General features: G+C 46.3%; 1 protein-coding gene across 1 annotated transcript in view; it reads right to left on the bottom strand.

The window, feature by feature from the left end:
* The window catches only part of sytl4 (synaptotagmin-like 4), a 35,469-nt gene extending 22,553 nt beyond the window's left edge, over positions 1 to 12,916 (bottom strand). The window contains exon 1 of the mRNA XM_084332465.1: positions 12,609 to 12,916. The gene's annotated coding sequence lies outside the window, so the exon portion shown is untranslated. The remainder of the gene's footprint in view (positions 1 to 12,608) is intronic.
* Positions 12,917 to 19,133: the final 6,217 nt, after the last annotated feature.

Genomic DNA, 19,133 nt, shown 5'->3' on the forward strand with positions numbered 1-19,133 from the left:
TTAAGATCAACTAACGGCCTATGACAGAGAGACCTTGCAGGACTACAGGGCTCAGCAGCTCAGTACTAAACATGGTAATCAATGCAAGTAATAATCAAAACAACTTAAAAAAAATAAAAATGAATCAACCCTAAACCCAATGCCTTGCCAGTAATAATCAAAACAACTTTCAAATAAATCCTAAACCTGACCGGTAGCCAATGCAATATGGGAGTGATGTGGGCCCTACAACTAGACTAAAGTCAATAGGCCAGGTAGAGGTTGGGATGGAGGTAGGTGACCATCTATATTAGGGCTGACCTGAAATCCTTATCACGGTATATTATCACATTTAACTTGGTAACAACTAGGGCTGCAACTAACGATTATTTTGGTAGTCAACTAATCTGTCGATTATTTTTTCGATTAGTCGACTAATCTAACGATTATTTCTGTCACACCCTCCATCTCTGCTTCCTGTGGGCGCGGCTCCTTTTCCGGGCTCTTAGCAGACTTCTTAGCTTAACATAACAGACCGACAGTAAGTTTGGGGGAACTAATGGTGTAACTGAGGGGTACAATTCCCTGACTGTATTAATCAAGTATTAGTATCATTAAACTACTACCGTCTTATGTACATTACTGGCCAATACCGTACACAGGTATATGATGAGAACTTCTCCACAATAACACGGTTTCCACACAAATACTCGTTTAGAATATTTATTACATCAAAAGGTATTATTACATTTATCATTTGAATGCACTTGTAAGGCAAAGAATGTGCGTAGGCAAGTCAATACTGAATATTAGGAATTCTCTATTGTACTCTGGGAAGGGGTGTACTACCGGTTGTAAGCCAGCAGGGGGAGGCAATGCTCTATGAAAGTCAAGGGTCCACGGAGGCGATATCACCCCTGTGTCAGCGGGGAAAGCAGCAGCTGTAATCCTAGGGTGCGCGCCGCAGATGAAGCCGTGGAGTCTCTGCTCCGACAGAGACGGGCTCGAGTGATGTCATCACGGCATATGTAGATCCCACAGCAGGGGGTGTAGACGGTTCTCTGCTCCAGCAGCTTGGTCAAAGCAATGAAGAATAATAATCCTTGCCGGAAAGTGGCTCTGCAATCACCGGGGTAAATCCTCCGGTTGGTCCGTGGTTCACAGTTGAACTTGACGTTACTATCCTTATTAGCACGCGGCAATAAGTGCTCTATGTAGACACACAATTACCCACTTCACGTGGTCTTTGACTCGTAATGAAGGCTTACTATTAAATAGCGAACGATACGTTAAACAAACGTAGTAGGATAACACGAGACTCTATCTTGGGGCAATACGAGCCCTACTCTGCACCACACGTTGCGTAGTGGGTGAGGCTTTACTTGGTAGCTGAACTGAACGAGACTGAACTCCAACTCGAACTGAAAGGGAACTGAAAGGGAAGTTCTGTATTCGCTGGTCATATTTATACGTACGGTGGACAAGTAGTGCCGCTCTGCTTTCGGTAGCCGTATTCATGGGCAGAAGCGGGCATGTTAAGACAAGTCATGTCGGTAGCTTTCAAGTCAGCTCTAGGGGGTAAGTCACTGGCGCCTAGGGGGTCGCTTCCAATAGGAGAACGAATATTATGGTCTGTCCTGTACCAGGTAAAGGAATATTCCGTGTATATGTACAAAGAATATACAAGGGATATCAAACGATATACAAATATTATACATGGGATCTCAGGCAATAAATATATATATTCGGTTTAATCTGACCCTTTGTAACAAATGGGATAACTGGGGTTGCAACAAAAGTGCAACTAGGGCTAAAAACTAGGGGTGCACCGATATATCGGTCGGGTATCGGTATCGGCCGATAAGTGCCTTGTTGACTGCTATCGGCCTATCGGCCGATAAGCTCAAATGTGCCGATAGCAGTCGCCGATAACTAACCATCCATTTGTGTAGCGTCAAAAGGCAAAAAAAAAAAAAGTTCACTCGCGACCTACCTGCACAACGCCCGCCGTCCGCCCCACACACACACAAGCTACTGCATCAAAGTTACTATTTATGATTAACAAGGCATTCGTTTTGTGGCATTAACGTTATATAGTTAGTGTTACACGGACAATAACATCAGCATATTATTATTACCCATAGCAGCAAGGCATTACTCCGAGTCCGTTCATAGCCGGGAGGCAGACAAGTTTCAAGTTTCAAGTTTCTTTAATAGTTGTCATACAGAAGTACAGAATACTTTTGTACAAAATGCTTCTTACTGTTGCGCTCCAGAGACTGTGCATGACAAGATAAGTATGAAATAAAAACATAGTAAAAATTAGAAGAAAAAAAAGAGGTCACAGTGTTCAGTTTAGACATATGTACAATGTTCGTAGACGTAGTTACCATACAATATACAATACTGTGCAGTGTACTAATATACAATACTATATAGTGCAAGGCATAAATGGACGAGGTGCAGTTTAGGTACAATTCACAGTAGGTGTACGAGTTGTAGTGCAAATCCTTTATCAATAAATATAAAGTGTAAGTGTGTTTGTGTGATCTAAAGTGTGGAGAGTGGGTGCTGCAGTGTGTTGTTTGTTTGAGTGAGTGTGTGTGTGCGTGTGGGTGTGTGTGCTGTGTGCATTTGATGGTTGTTGCATAGTGATTATTGTTCGTTTAGCGATTATTGTTCGTTTAGCAGCCTGATGGCCTGGGGATAGAAGCTCCTTCTGAGTCTTTCTGTGCTCGCCATAAGACTCCGGTATCGCTTGCCTGACGGCAGCAGTTCAAAGAGGCAGTTGTTCGGGTGGCTCGAGTCCTTAATAATTCTCTTAGCCTTCCCCTTGCACCGCTTGTTGTAAATGTTCTGGAGGGTGGGAAGCCCCCCTCTAATTGTGCGTTCGGCTGAACGTGTCACTCTTTGTAGTCTGCTACGGTCTTGTGCAGTGCTATTCCCAAACCAGGAGGTGATGTTGCCGGTCAGGATGCTCTCTATTGTACATGAGTAGAAGTTCCTAAGGATCTTCTGACTGACTTGGAACTTCCTTAGGCGCCTGAGGAAGTAGAGGCGTTGTCGTGCCTTCTTCACAACACTGTCAATGTGTGTGGTCCATGTCAAGTCCTCGGATATGTGGGCTCCGAGGTACTTGAAACTGTTCACTCTCTCAACTGGTGCCCCGTCGATGCTGAGGGGGCTGTAGTCCTTGACCCCCGACCTCCTGAAGTCCACAATCATCTCTTTTGTTTTGCTGACGTTCAGGGAGAGGCAGTTCTCCTGACACCACTGTGACAGGTTCTCTACCTCTTCCAGGTAGGCCCTTTCGTCGTTGGCAGAGATCAGGCCCACCACTACTGTGTCATCAGCAAATTTGATGATGGTGTTGTTGTTCCGCTGTGCTACGCAGTCATGTGTGTACAGGGAGTAGAGGAGGGGGCTCAGAACACAGCCCTGGGGGGCCCCTATGTTGAGCGTGATGGATGAGGAGGTGCAGTTGCCGGCTCTTACCACCTGGGGTCTGCCCGTCAGGAAGTCCAGGACCCACTGGCACAGGTCATAGTTCAAGCCCAGGTCCCTGAGCTTGGCTATGAGTTTGGAGGGGACTATGGTATTGAATGCTGAGCTGTAGTCGATGAACAGCATTCTCACATAGTTCCCCTTCCTCTTGTCCAGATGTGATGCTGCTGTGTGCAGCACATGGGCTATGGCGTCCTCCGTGGACCTGTTGGGGCGATATGCAAATTGCAGAGGGTCCAGGTTGATTGGGAGGGAGGAACAGATGTAGCCCTTCACTAGCTTCTCAAAGCACTTCATGGCTATGGAGGTGAGGGCTACAGGGCGGTAGTCGTTGAGGCAAGCGGGCGTAGATTTTTTGGGTACAGGGATGATGGTGGACTTCTTCAGACAGGTGGGGATGACGGCCTGTTCCAAGGACAGGTTGAAGATGTCAGTGAATACCGGGGCCAGTTGGTCGGCACAGACTTTTAGGACGCGGCCGGGGATGCCGTCCGGTCCTGCTGCCTTCCTGATATCCACTTTTTTAAAGATCCGTCTCACCTCATGCTCTGTTACCCTGAACACTGAGTCTCCATCAGCAGACCCCCCCCCCCCCATTGCCGTGGTTTGTAGGCTGGTGTTGTTATTCACAGCCTCAAACCTCGCATAGAAGGAGTTGAGATCATTTGCTAAGGAGATGTCACTGTTCAGTTTGAGGGGGGTTCCTTTGTAGTCTGTCATTGTTCTGAGGCCCTGCCGCGTGTAGCTGTTTCGCAACAGTAAGTGACTTCCGGGGTAGGCCTGATTGGCCCCGACAGGCACGTGACGCGCAACTTTCTCTGCCGCGCGGCACGCTCCGCGGAGCCCTTACGGAATTACGTAACCGTCCAAATACGCCATGTCTCTCATTCGGCGCTATAGCTCACCTCGCAGAGCACCGGTCCTGCGATCCTGCGGTCCGTTGTTGGTGAGTTCGAATCCCATCAAATCTTTTTTTTTTAACGTGATTTTTTTTTTAACGTGTATTCTTTCGCCGGTTAAGGTTAGGCATGGTTATGGTTAAGGTTAGGCATTGTTTCGGAGTTGGTTAAGGTTAGAACGGTTAAGTTTAGGCGCTGTTAAGGAGCTGGTTAAGGTTAGAGTTTGTGTTAGAGAATGGCAATATTCTTTCTATGGTTAAGGTTAGGCATGGTTAAGGTTAAGGTTAGGCATTGTTTCGGAGTTGGTTAAGGTTAGAACGGTTAAGTTTAGGCGCTGTTAAGGAGCTGGTTAAGGTTAGAGTTTGTGTTAGAGAATGGCAATAGACAGCCTATTTCCGCGCGACAGCTCTCAGCAGCCTCGTTGCGCGTCCTGAGTTTGCCGCGTCACGTGCCTGTCGGGGCCAATCAGGCCTACCCGGAAGTCACTTACTGTTGCGGAACCGGTACACGCGGCCCTGCCACATGCCTCTAGAGTCAGCCTGTTCAAACTGAAGTTCAACTTTATCCTTGTAACGCCGTTTTGCCTCTATTACTGCTCTCCTGACGTTGTATCTTGCCATCTTGTGTTCTTCCATGTTGCCTGTCACCAGCCCGGTGTTGTATGCTGATGTGCGCACTTTCAGAGCCTCACGGACGGATTTGTCTACCCAGGGCTTTTGGTTTGGGTAGATATTAATTTTGGTGGTGGGGATTATTACTAACGTTACTGGTGAAAATGTGATTTACGTTGGAATACTCCTTTGCCAACTTGCTGTACTTTGCTTGCAGGTCTGCAGCCATTATTACTGGATTAAGAATAGCCCCAACTTTAGCCAACGTAACGTTATGGCTAAACCTTTAACATTAGTTAACCCTAGCTTTCGGTTAGCTGTTCAATGCTAATGTAATAACACAACCAAGCGAATCCATCAGAGCTCCCCATCAACACCGCTCTGTCGGGAGGATGGCATTTAAGAAAGTATCTGCTGTTAAAATGACACAAACATTCGTTTTGTGGCATTAACGTTATTATAGTTAGTTACACGTTCAATTACATCAGCATAGTATTTACCCGAAGATAGCAAGCAAGCCGTGCATAGCTCGGTTACATTCCGTTGCTCATTCCGTACCCAACTACACATTCTGCAATCTGTTAATAAAGTTTTCAACCAGACAAATGTATAGAAAGGCTTTGTTTTATTATAACATTTGTTGCAGTAAAATCATTGTGTCTCGTTTGGCCATCCTGTGGAGCGCGCTGGTCGGCGGGCACTGCCGGGCAGCTAACTTATTAGCTTGTTGTGGTTCTGAGTTTGACTCGCATTCTCACAAGCAGATCAATGGCGGCATGCCCCGAAGTAGAAAAATGAATAAACGCTTGGTGGTAAGCAGGAGGTGGGTGCTAGCGGTGTGGCGTAATTGGCCGAATCGACTGTCAATCAAAATGGTTCCATTGCATTGGTTGAAAGCTCTGGTTGAGAGAATAGTATCCCGCTGCAGGCCGCCAGAATGGTTCCATTGCATTGGTTGAAAGCTCTGGTTGAGAAAATAGTATCCCTCTGCAGGCCGCCAGACGATACTGGGAGAGGGATCAGTGATACCATAAACATATTTCTTGATGTTTCCTTTTTTAAGTAAGTAAAGAGGCCTACACATACAAATATACAGTAGTTTCATTAAAAAAATTAAAAAAAATATTAAAAAAAATATTAAAAAATTAAAAATACTTATTTTTTGCCACAATTATCGGTATCGGTATCGGTATCGGCCGATTGTGTTAGTTGAACAATCGGTATCGGTATCGGTGGCCAATTTTCATATCGGTGCACCCCTACTAAAAACACAATGAAATAAAATAATAATAATAATAATAATAATAATAATAATAATAATAATAATAATAATAATAATAATAATAATAATAATAATAATAATAATAATAATAATAAATAATATATCCTTCTTAGCAGACTTCTTAGCTTAACATCCCAGGGAACTAATGGGATAACTGGGGATGTTGTTTGCTCCTGACAAGAGTCTCAGTCTGGGGTGATGGTAGACAAAGCAACTCTGAGGTCATGCTCAATGTCCAATCTGTTCCTCTGCTTTGTCTTCAGCTGGACCAGAGCTGAGAAGCCACTTTCACAAAGATAGGTAGTGCAAAAAAAAATTCATTTTTTTTTTTAATACGACGCATCGACGCAAACATTCGGCGTCGACGAGTTTTTATGATCGACGTCGTCGATTATGTCGACTAATCGTTGCAGCCCTAGTAACAAATTCAATAGTAATTCTGGACGATTACCACACCCTCCATCATGTTGACTCTCTACATGCGATTGGTTGTTGTACATGCAGTTGCATTAAAAGAGGCAGCCTATGTCCTGGAGGAATGTATTTACCTAACATACAGATATTGGCATAATTAGGTTTTGTACGAGATTCATCATAACTCTACATGTTCTGTGTATTGTCCAGCCTTGCCTCGTCTTTATCAAGAATTGTTTGATGGTATAGGCTGATCATATGATTAACTACATACTGTAACTAATCCACCTTTAGATTGTTAAAAAAATGAACTTGAGAAATGTGACAGATTTCCAAACGATTTCACAGAGCAAGAATAAGCCTATGGAGACTAGGACACATCTGACTGCACCCCTTAGCAAGCCTACTGTGACAACCACTGACCTCATGTGTGGTAAGCTGAACAGGAGTTGTGTTATACAAGTGTAGCACCCTGAATATGTGGCTATTATTCAGAAGTGCTGACTTGCCTTTTATCTCCCCTTTGTGCACAAAGACATATTAACTAGTTTCCATTGATATTCCCTCGAACAATGACGCAGGTTTCTCCTTCTCTCACCGGCTGGAATATGGATTATAAACAGTGAACTGAATCATATTCTATCCACCCAGTGCTTCCTGTGGGGCTAGTTGGCGGTACCAGCAGGGGGCGGCGGTGGCAGGCGGAGCGCACGAGAGAGACACAGCAGGAGAAGCAAGTCAATGGAAACGGAAGTGAGGCGCGCCAGCCTCTTCGACATTGGACTTGGACCTGGTCGGTCGTGTCTAGACAGAGCCCCCGTTGTGGATCACGCGGGTGAACGTATTGAACTTGAGTATATTACGGGTTATACTAGAAATGTAAGCGTAGTAGCGTGTTGCATGTTCCCACTGAATAACCCTAGTGATACAACGAGTTATCCTAGAAGAAACGCGGTATAGCCAAGTGTTGGCTTATGTTAACGATATTCCCTCCAGTGAGGTGCCCAGCCAGCGTGGCTTGAAGAGGACCGGTGTTTAGAGGCACCCTGCGTCATTGTATGTTGCGGCTAGCAGGAGGGCTGTTTGGGACCCACAGAGTAGCTTCAGTTAAGGTAGGGCCAGATTATTGTCGCCCGTCGACCCAGCACCGGCCGTCAACAACCGGTCTTCACCGGCGTTTTGCATCTGCTCTGCACCGGCTGTCTTCAGCCCAGCACGGGAGTTCGTCCCGTACAGCAGAGGTCGCCATCACCCAGCACGCGCTCTCAGCCCGCTACTGCTCCCTCTGCTCCAGCCCTGCTTGCTAGCGCCCGTGACGAGAGCGTTCGACGCCATCTTATCACCCGGACAGTGGTGATGCGGCGAGGCCGCCATCTTGGTTGAGTACATTAGAGCTTCGGTGCTCAGGATCTTATTGCACAGTACACAGTGTGATGCGGCCTACGGGTGAAGCTAAGGTTGTTAACTACGGTTCATAGGGGTACTGTTACGAAGGATCAGATTAAACCGAATATATATATTTATTGATTGATATATATTGCATAATATTTGTATATCGTCTGATATCCCTTGTGTATTCTTTGTACATATACACGGAATATCCCTTTAACCTAGTACAGACCATAATATTTCGTTCTCCTATTGGACAGCGGTCCCCTAGGCGCCACTGCCATACCCCCAAGGCCTAGTTCAAAGTCACCGCCAAAGACATGCCTGCACATGAACGGCTCTGCGCAAGAATACGAGACAGGAATAAGGCTGGTACTAGTTTGTTCGCCTAACGTATAAATATGGCGCAGGTGAATACAGAAGTAGTTCGAGTTACCCAAGTGAAGCCTCACCCACGATACAACGTGCGGTGAAGTATGGCCTGTTTGGCCCCAAATAGAGCATTGAGACCGCGTGCGAATTAATAACTGAAGTATCAGAGTTTAACGCTGTACCGTCGAGTTCGACCTATTCTATTAATTCAGTAATAGTCTATTTATGTATAGTGTATCGTGCGGCTACCGTTCTACAGTGACCAGCATCACCAACGTTTCCTCGTACCAGCTAGTGTGCTTATCCAGGCTGGGCAGCTTACCCTGGCGCCTTCACCCGAGGAGCCCTAGACGAGGACCGTGTGGACATGTACACTGGATAACCTACCCGACGACTGCATAGCCCTTTTCGGCTGGATTATATTTGCTTTGGTCCTGTAACTGATGGAGCGGAGAATCGTCTACACCCACAATTGTGTGGGATTTACCCTGTGAGGAGCATCGTCGAGCCCGCCTCTAGGACGCCCGAGGCTGGCTAGCTTTCTTCAATGCGGAGCTGCATACCGGAGAATAGCTGCTGCTTTCGTCTGCCGATCAAGGGAGTAATGTACCGTCTCCCGTAGCAGGAGCTTATTGAGTCCCCGTTGATCCAGACTTTGCTACCGACAAATCCTCCCCCCTTGCTGGCCTACAACCGGAGGGACCCTACCAGTATCTCCCGCTGCCTTACTAGTGTACCATAGATATAATTCCTAAGATACAGGTGGTATTCATTATCTCCTGCGTAATATGATAATGGACTTACGTTATTGATTTACTCACGCACATTCTTTCGCCTTATAAGCGCGACTCTACGTAAAGTATTGTACTATACTATCATTGCTGCTAATAAATATTATTATAACCCAGATTTGTGTGGAACCGTGTTATTGTGGAGGTGTTCATATCATATACCTGTGTACTGTATGGCCAGTAGTAATGTACATAAGACAGTAGTGGTTTAATGATACCATACTTATTAATACAGTCAGGGAATTGTACCCCTCAGTTACAGGTACCCCATAAACATTACATGCCGGCATTAGTATAGGACTTTTGTTTTGGTAAAGTGGGCCCACCTTTTTCATTTCCTTTGAGTGTGATAACGTGTTTGTTCTTTAATAATAATTTCCCATCTAATTAACCCTTCCCCTGCGGGAAGGTTACTGACCAGTGGTACCATAAGTAAAGCCTTAGAGAGGTACTATCCTTACCATATAATTAAAGCCTGAGAGAGGTATTATCCCTGGTACTAACCCAGACGTGGGTGATGAGTCAAGCACATTGGTGTATAATATATGTGTCTAGAAGGTATTGAGTTACAACTTGGGTAATGGTAAGATTCCATCCTATTTAAACATTGCCATTAAATCTTTGTAACTGAACAGTACAATTAATATAAAGAATTAGATGGGGTTCTGTGTGCGTGTCCCTTCCTGAGCCTATAAACAACTGTTTTGGTGTGGGTAACGTTAATACCATTAACCCCTTCCTATTCAACTCTTCCCTTTTTACTGTAAGGTTTCTAATGTCACTGAGGGAGGGTACTGCTTGCGGGGGGAACTAAGTTATTTATTTACAATTCAGTCACTAGGTGTGGGAGGGTTAAAGGAGTAATTGGGGGAAGTGAGAGCGAGTTGGGGAGTACTGCTGACCGCCCTGGAGGGGAGAGGAAGACCAGAGTACCAGACCAGGTTGGTAAATCCCGGGCCCCATCCACTCCCACTGCCGGCCTCCAGTTGACGCTCCAGACCCAAAGACGAAGGTGCAGTCAGACGGAGCTCTACTGTGTCTCGCTACCCAGTGGCTGTGTGTGACGGATCATACTGGGTCTGCGTTGTGTTTGATGTTAAATGTTAATGTCCCGAGGGGGAGTCGAACAGGGGGCTCCCGCGTCTGCCGACACAGGCCGCTGCACTAAGAAGTGAATTCACTCCTAACTACCGTACCTATGCGTCTGTTAACCCTGATATGGGGAAGTGAGTTTAATTTACCAGCCCGCACTGCCACAGTCACTCGTCAACACACCTGTTTCCGTGACTGTGGACATACCCACGGGCTTCCCCGTTACACTCACCTCCCTAAACTCACGCCCCTCAGGACATCCGGGTCACTGGGCACCACTGTGACGGATCATACTGGGTCTGCGTTGTGTTTGATGTTAAATGTTAATGTCCCGAGGGGGGGTCGAACAGGGGGCTCCCGTGTCCGCGGGCGACGACACAGGCCGCTGCACTAAGAAGTGAATTCACTCCTAACTACCGTACCTATGAGTCTGTTAACCCTGTTATGGGGAAGTGAGTTTAATTTACCAGCCCGCACTGCCAGTCACTCGTCAACACACCTGTTTCCGTGACTGTGGACATACCCACGGGCTTCCCCGTTACATGTGCACACCCGTTCCCACGAAGCAGGGATAATCCACCCTGCTACACAAGTAAAGAGTGCTTAGTCACAAGGGGTCCTGCATTGAGGAGGATATAGTTATGGAAGGAGACATGGGTTATGTCCTCATAGACGGACTGGTAGATGATGAAGTGACTTTTCTCCCCTCCTCTGAGTGTCTCCAGGCAGAGAGACTTGTTCCGTCAGCCTGGCGGGGACAGCCAATTAAGGAGATGAGCAAGCAAGCAGAGATGGGGCACACTAACTAGGATAACACCCATTAACCAAGATTACCATAAATCCCATAGCAGACACCTGCCTACAATACTTTGCACTGGAGAGATTTTGGAAATTCTTCTAAGGCAACTCTGCACAATAATGTAACCAATAGTGTGATACAACTATGCTGAAAGGTCAGCCAACTTGATTCCCATGGTAGATTTCTTTTTTTTTATAATTTGAAGAGGTACATTTCCTTAATGGAAATACATGCTATGCCATATGGTCGATGGAATTAGAACGTGGGAAGCTTGGGACTCATTTTGGCCAAAGCTGCCATTTAAAAAATTATAAATGTATCACCAATAGGAACTACTGTAGGATGTTTAACTGCTGTAGGGCTTGACTAATTTAAAATCCCTTAGGGCCTCCCTTAGGGCCTCTCCCAGGGTCAAAGGTTGTTTTGAGAGGGAAAAGGAACAGCAAAAACAACACGCAGCTCAGCGTATCATAGGGTTCCCACCCTCTAAGGACACAGAACCGGGTGGAGTTAATTTGTTTAATCCTGACATCAAGCTTGTCATCGTCAGCCATGTTCCCATTTGACACTTCATGCTCCATTTGAGTTCAGAGCCTCGGAAGAAAAAAAAATATGCAATGTTAAGAAGCAGTGGAAGATGTTATTCAACAGAGCGAGGGAGATTTGATGTCCTTTTCTCTTTAAAAAAAGAATAAGAAAGGAACTAAAAAAAACGTTTCCTCATTGTTTGAACACTTTAGGGTTTAGGCTAACTGACTCACGCTTGAGTTCAACAATACCTGTAGAACAACTTGTTTAAGTAGATAACCTTCTTCAAGGAAATCGCGCATGCGTCAGCAACAGGAAATTACTCCACTAGCAAAAAATACAAAAAACAGACAGAGGGTGGAGAAGGAGATTAGGGGGGGGGGGGGGGTTGTCAAAGTAATCTAAAAGTATTGTTTAAGTGTATGGTGTCAATCAAAATGCTATTATCTGAAATGCAAATGACCCCATATGCCTAAACATTCCATAAGCAATAGGCTAGTACATGGGTATTATCAACTTTGCCCTCTTCTCTTCATATTCAGGGTACATTTGCATTGTATAGGAGGCTATGCATTAAAATGTACGTGGACAAGAAATAGTAATCGGTATGCAAATTATAATTAATCTAATCTGTGAACTGAACTATTTTCGTACAAAACACCACTAATTATTCAATCCAAGTGTGTGTCGTGTCATGTCAACAGAAATATCCCCAGACAAGATAACTTGCAAAGTAGTACAATTTAACAAAGCGGCCAAAGAACTAATTTGCAGAACATTAAAAAGACACTCGTTTTAAAAGTTGACTTCGCCGCAACCGCAATGACTAATATGTGGCTTTTTCTGGTGACGGATTAACGAAGAGAAACGATTTCTGGAAAAGTACAGCGAAACATGATTTATAATGAAGTAGCCTTAATTCTAAATATATTAGTAATAATAACTTACCACCACCTCGACTACTGTCGCGGCTCTGGCGCACAGGTGCCTTTCTGTCCCCGCTCTGTGTCTAACGTCCCTCGGTCTGAGAGCGGTTGACTTTCAGCCTCCAAGTCGCGTCCCGGAAGATCAGGAAAGTTTGTAGCAGCGACAGTCCGACAGGCGAGGGAGGACCGCTGCTACTTAACATGCACCGTGACAGGTGCATTTCCTTTGCTCTCTTGACCACAGTCAGTGGAAAATCTGACCCATTATTCAAATGCGGCAACAGCTAGATAGACAGACAGACAGACACTTCACTTTCAGTCCCCAAAGTCTTTGTTTGAGATGTTTGGGAAGGAGGGAGTCGCCTGGGGGGCTGCGGTGTTTTGTTCACCACGGAACAGCTGTTGGAGTTGATTTAGCCTGATAGGGAAAGCTAGGCAAAATGTGAAATATGATAACCTAACCCCCCCCCTCCCAATACGGGCAAGCTTTGCAAACACAGTGTAAGCTGTGTAGCCTCAATTATGATAATTTGATGTTGAGTTTGATTGATTGATTGAAAAGTTTATTAACAGATTGCAGAATGGGTACAGTACAGTACAGCTCAATACATACAATTGTTAAGGGAATGCAGACCAGAGAAAGACTTTCGTCTTGTTTACATCAGGGTCCCCCATTTTCAATTCATCATAACATATATGACATTGACATACAGATAGACAGTAGGCCTACTGCTACATCTATACATTTATGACATATCAGATTTGCAAATACAGTACTGTTTGTGATACAAAAGTGTCCAGAAAAAGAGTGTATATACATTTGGCGTAGAAACTGTACATTGGAGGAGGTTGGGTGGGTGGGGTGGGGTTGGGTGGGTGGGTGAGGGCTGTACATTGGAGGTGGGGGGGGGGGGGGGGGGGGGAGAATATAATTGTATCAGTATTAATGACAGTGAACTCAATTATGGGGTGCGTAATTGTTTCACAGACCGATAATGGCCAACTCTGGTAGTAGGTGCCCCAAAAGAACACGTTCTCATCAGAAAAAGTACAATGCATGGGTAAGTAGCCTAATGACTAATGACACTACTACGTCTAATAATGTAAATGGCTTGCTTCTGTAGCGATACGTATATTTTGTAGTATGAATCAGCCTATTTGGTTTTAGGTTGTTGTGCAGTGCACCAATTAAGGAGACTATCCGGGGTCAAAGAGCTGTGCCAGATTGTCTCTAAAACTCATGTCTGAGTATAGGCTGATAGGCCTAGCATACTTATTTGTAATACGTACACATTGTTCATTGCCGATACTATTCTATTCTATAGAAACGTTTGTATGGCAGTTTTTTTTTGAGGGTTACAAAATGTGAATATTTATTTTGTCTTTTTTGTTTTTGTTTTGGTGACAGTCTGGAATAATTGTGCATATTGTGTGTGATGATGACTGAATACTACTACTACTACTACTACTACTACTATACTAGGTACCTGTTTTTGGAACTAATGTTGCTCTCACTTGAGGTGTAGTTTCACCAACTGTCTACTTATCACAGAATGTTTAGTCTTTCTTCCAGCAAGGCAGCAGGTAACCATGGTAACCATTTCCCCCAAACATTCCATGCAGGGTAAAGATACACAGCACACTCAAACCTACAACTCTGCTTTTACTTTTCAAATGTAATAAATCTGTAAAGAGTAAGACACATGAAATACCAAAACAAAAGACACACCTTTGACTTGAGAATTGTTTATTGAAATCTGCACAGCAGTAGTTTGTTTATACTTCAGAAGTATATTTAGACTAGGTCCTCAAGATGAATGGAAGTGAATAAGCCTGACACCTATAGGAGGAATGGTGGACAACAGTAATTGTAGATTACTTTATAGAGGTAAGATTGCTGAACTTCTACTAAAGCTAGTGGTCCTAACATAAATCTATATTGGCGAAAATGTATGAGAATGACGTAGCTAGTTATTTTAACAAACATTCTACTATTATTCACTTATTTCCAACTGTAGAATACTATCAACAATAAGTCTTTGTTTTGAGCTAAACTTGCTTGGGAATAGGACATGATTTGCGATGCCTTTGTTCACTGCACTTCCTTCAATGACCTCTTGATCCAGGATGATCAGAGAGTGGGTGCATTATTTCAAAATAAGTGTTTTGTGTAGCATTAACACCAATGATGTAATTTTGGGTGACTAATATTTGATATTAATAAAATGTCAATGTTCTATTTAATGAATAATGTTAATGTGAATGATTGAATTTATGAAAAAATATATGCTCCAATTCCATGTATGATCAAAGTGACAAGACAATTCGTTGAACTTTGAATCTTTTAAATAAATTGTAAAAAATATTATTTGTATTGATTTATTTATTAACATTTTCGTTTAATCATTGCAAGGGCAGTTTTAGTCACCATATAATTAATGTGATTATTAGGTCAAATTAAGATATTGGTGTCTGCAAAAGCAACTGACAGCACTTCCAAAATGTTTGTAAAATGACACTCTGCCCTATTGAGATAACTCTTATCTCCTAGCACTTTATGTGCTCATGAAACAAACAAATGCACTCACATGCACGTGACCAGGCCACGCCCCTGTGTCCCCCTATATGACGCCGGACATGGTCACACTCCACCTTCCTCAGAAAGATTTCCAACACGGAAAAACCATCGAAGGGACCTCAGGGCGCTAAGAGCGAGACTCTCAGCCAGTATTCATATAACTAGGTTATAGGATAACCTTTCGTTATATTATCATACTGGCAATCGCGTCTCGCTCTGCCCTACTGAGATAAGAGGCAGAGCGGACGTGTGGCCCGACAAGTGTACCCCCTGAGGGCCCGTAAGCCCCAGCCAGGGAGGAGGGGAGTCCCGTCCACCCGCCTGTCCTAACGAAGGGGGGGAGGCAGTCAACTCGACCAAAGTGCAAAAAAGGGGGAACCAGACACCCCTGAAAACGCACAGCACAGGCGGGACCACGTGTGACACAGCACCCCGTGGCACACACCCACACACCCCTGCTAGCCCACCAATGGTGGGACGCAGGAGAGGTCCCAGACCTCAGAACCGCCTGGGAGACAGAACCCCCAGTCATGTCCACATTATCCTCCAACATAAGCCTCCAAACTCATAGCCAAGCTCAGGGACCTGGGCTTAAACTATGACCTCTGCCAGTGGGTCTTGGACTTCCTGACGGGCAGACCCCAGGTGGTGAGAGCAGGCAACTGCACCTCCTCATCCATCACCCTCAACATAGGGGCCCCTAGGGCTGTATTCTGAGTCCCCTCCTCTACTCCCTGTACACACACGACTGTGTGGCTCAGCGGAGTAACAACACAATCATCAAATTTGCTGACGACACAGTAGTGGTGGGCCTGATCTCTGCAAATGACGAGAGGGCCTACCTGGAAGAGGTCAAGGTCCTGGCGGGATGGTGCCAGGAAAACAGCCTCTCCCTGAACGTCAGCAAAAAAAAGGAGATGATTGTGGACTTCAGGAGGTCGGGGGTCAGGGACTACAGCCCCCTCAGCATCGACGGGGCACCGGTTGAGAGAGTGAACAGCTTTAAGTACCTCGGAGCCCACATATCCGAGGTCTTGACATGGACCACACACATTGACAGTGTTGTGAAGAAGGCACGACAACGCCTCTACTTCCTCAGGCGCCTAAGGAAGTTCCAAGTCAGTCAGAAGATCCTTAAGAACTTCTACTCAAGGCCACGGGGGTACGAGAGGAAACGGGTAGCACGCGTGTGCTGGAGCTCCTGGTCGAATACGTAAAAAAACTGATGAATAAAGACCCGAAAAGAAATAAAAAATGGAGATGCAATCAAGGAACAAGGAGGAAACAAGGAATGAGAAGAAGAGAGAAAATGAGGGATCTCTGAGAAGGGAGAATTTGAAGATACAAAATCCCCGTCGCGAGGGAGAGAGGGACCAGGTGGAAGGAGGAGGTGGGCCGGCCGCGCTCGACAGGGAAATGCCAGGATGGGCGGTCTGCATGCAGGCCGAGATATTGGCATATATGAAAACAATGACGGACGCAATATTGGCGGATATGCAGACAATTACGGACACGATAAGGACCGATGTCGGGAGGCTGGGGGAGGAATTGAAGACGGAGCAGGAGGATATCGGGGGAGAAATGGATGCGGGACTCGAAGCGGTCAATGAAAAGATGGTGGAACAGGGTGAGAGCGTGGCGGCGTTGGAAGGGAGAACGGCAGAGGCGGAGGAATGGGAAACGAAGATACACGAAGTACTGACAATTGCAATTCTACAACGAGAAAAAATGAAGGAAAAGCTGTCGGACATGAAAGGGAGACGCGGAGAAATAATACCCGGTTATGGGGATTGGAGGACTGAGTGGAAAGGGAGTCTATGGCCCTGTATGTGGTGATGGAGATTCAGAGAGCCCACGGGGCGCCTGCGTCGAAGCAGCCCGCTGGCAGGCCCCCCGAGAGCGATTACTATTAACTTTTTGAGATTCGAGGTGAAGGAAATGATAAGGAGACGTGAAGGAAGAGACGAGGTGAGACACGGGGAGGCGAACGAGAGGAGTACATAAAGAACGGATTAACCACCCCAGCTATAGACAATAATGCCCAATGAAACACATACACGAACGCGCACTATAATCACTGCAGATGGAAATAATTAGGAGGGTAAATATACAACACATAGAATAATGGAGAACTATAAACACACAGAGATTTACACACATTGGACTGGGATGAAGGAGAGACAATGGAACATGGGACTCGAATCACGGGAGGACTGGAAGGTGGGGGTCTCGGAACAGGAGGAAAAGCAGACAGAGAACTTTGACCAGGAGCTCTAGCACAATAGACAACACGAATGTTGGACAATTATAGTGAGATGAAGGGGGGCCAAGACATCAGGCACCCCTCGCCAACAAGAGAGCCAATACTCTGCACCTACCAGCAGGGGAGAGGGGGTGACATATGGATCCCCCGTACACCTTGGGAGCGATTTATGTAAAGTATATATGTTTTAAATGTGCACATGGACAAATATGAAGGACAAAAATTCAAAATGTTGGACATGAAGAGAGGCTTGAAGAGCCTCCTGCGGGGGGTATCTTTGTCTCTGGGGGGGGGGGGGGGGGCTTCTCCAGTAGGAGGGCTGATCCCCCTCCAAACCGCCAACTGGGGAAAGAGTGCGCTTATTGTATTGTTAGTTTTATTTTCATAAACGTGTGCGGTGATGTCGGTGACATGGGAGGTACAGTGGGTTTCCTGGGGTCCTCGGCCGTCGTGCCTGGGCGGTCAGGTGTCGGGGCCGGGGGGGCACCGGGCTTGGCGTCGCGGGGGGTCGGGGGGCCATTGAGGCGTGGTGCTTAGACCTTCTGCGGACCTGGGCTTGGGGCTCTAGTGGGCCGGGGGCCTGGCGGTCGGGCGGGGGTGGGTGGGGGCTCTGGGGGCTCGGCTCTGTGCATGGTGGACCAGGATATGGGGGTGTTCTATCTCTCAGGGAGGAGGGCGGGAGGGAGGGGTCTCTCACAGGGGGATCAGAGAGGCTGGGCTTTGCCCGGCGGGGCCCTGTGTGTTGGGGGGCCGATGGGCGTGGGGTGGGGCTCTCGGGGGCATGGGGAATAGCGGGCTTGGCTCAGTGGGGGGGAGTCCCCTTTCCTTTCCTCTACTGGGCCTGGCCCAATTGATTCAAGGGACCCGTGTCGATGGGGGCCCGGCTACGGGCACAGCAGCCTAAGATATTGGGGGCGCCAATGGGCTCAACTCAGGGGGGGGGGGGGGGGGGAGTCGGGGGTGGGGGGTCAGCGTTTATGCGGTTTGACCCGGGAGAGTGGGATCCCGTGGGTTGTGGGTTGGTTGTGCGTGGGGTGGGGGGCTTGGTGGCATGGGAGGTAGCGGGCTTGGCTCGTGGGGGGGAGTATTGCCCCTCACCCCTCTACTGGGTCGGGCCCAATCAGATTCAAGATGCCCGTGTCGCTGAGTGCTGGACCCCGCGTGGGACAGACCTGGGATGCGGGGGAGCCCGGTTTCTAGGGGGGGAGGGTGGGAGGGGGGGGGGGTTCTTCTTGCGGGGGTCTGGGAGGATGAGCGCAGCCGAGTTCAAGGGGCCCACATCATTGTACTGTTGTGTTATTGATGTTATTGTATATGTTGTGTTGTATGTCTCTAAATCAGGGGTCAGCAACCTTTTTTGACATGGAGTGCCTGTTTGAAATATAGTTGTAACTAGTGTGCCTCAACAATATTCCATGCATCGTAAAAAGAAATTCTCATATTCAGGTCTTTTTAATGATAATTTTTACATTATTACATCATTATTGTTATTGTTATTATTAACAATATTATTATGATGGTTGTATCAACCCTAAATCTGAGTTGGGGGGGGGGGGATGCAATGCAGACAAACAGCTGCATACAGTGCGACCATTTCACTCACATTTGCCCATTCATTTTTGGACACATCACACACCATCGGTGTGTACTGTACGTGTGCTGTCATAGCTCCACCTACAGGCCTAATGGAGAACACCAGGATGTGA

The sequence above is a fragment of the Notolepis coatsorum genome (genome assembly GCF_963971535.1).
Source record: "Notolepis coatsorum genome assembly, chromosome: 16".
In the NCBI taxonomy this organism is placed as follows: domain Eukaryota; kingdom Metazoa; phylum Chordata; class Actinopteri; order Aulopiformes; family Paralepididae; genus Notolepis; species Notolepis coatsorum.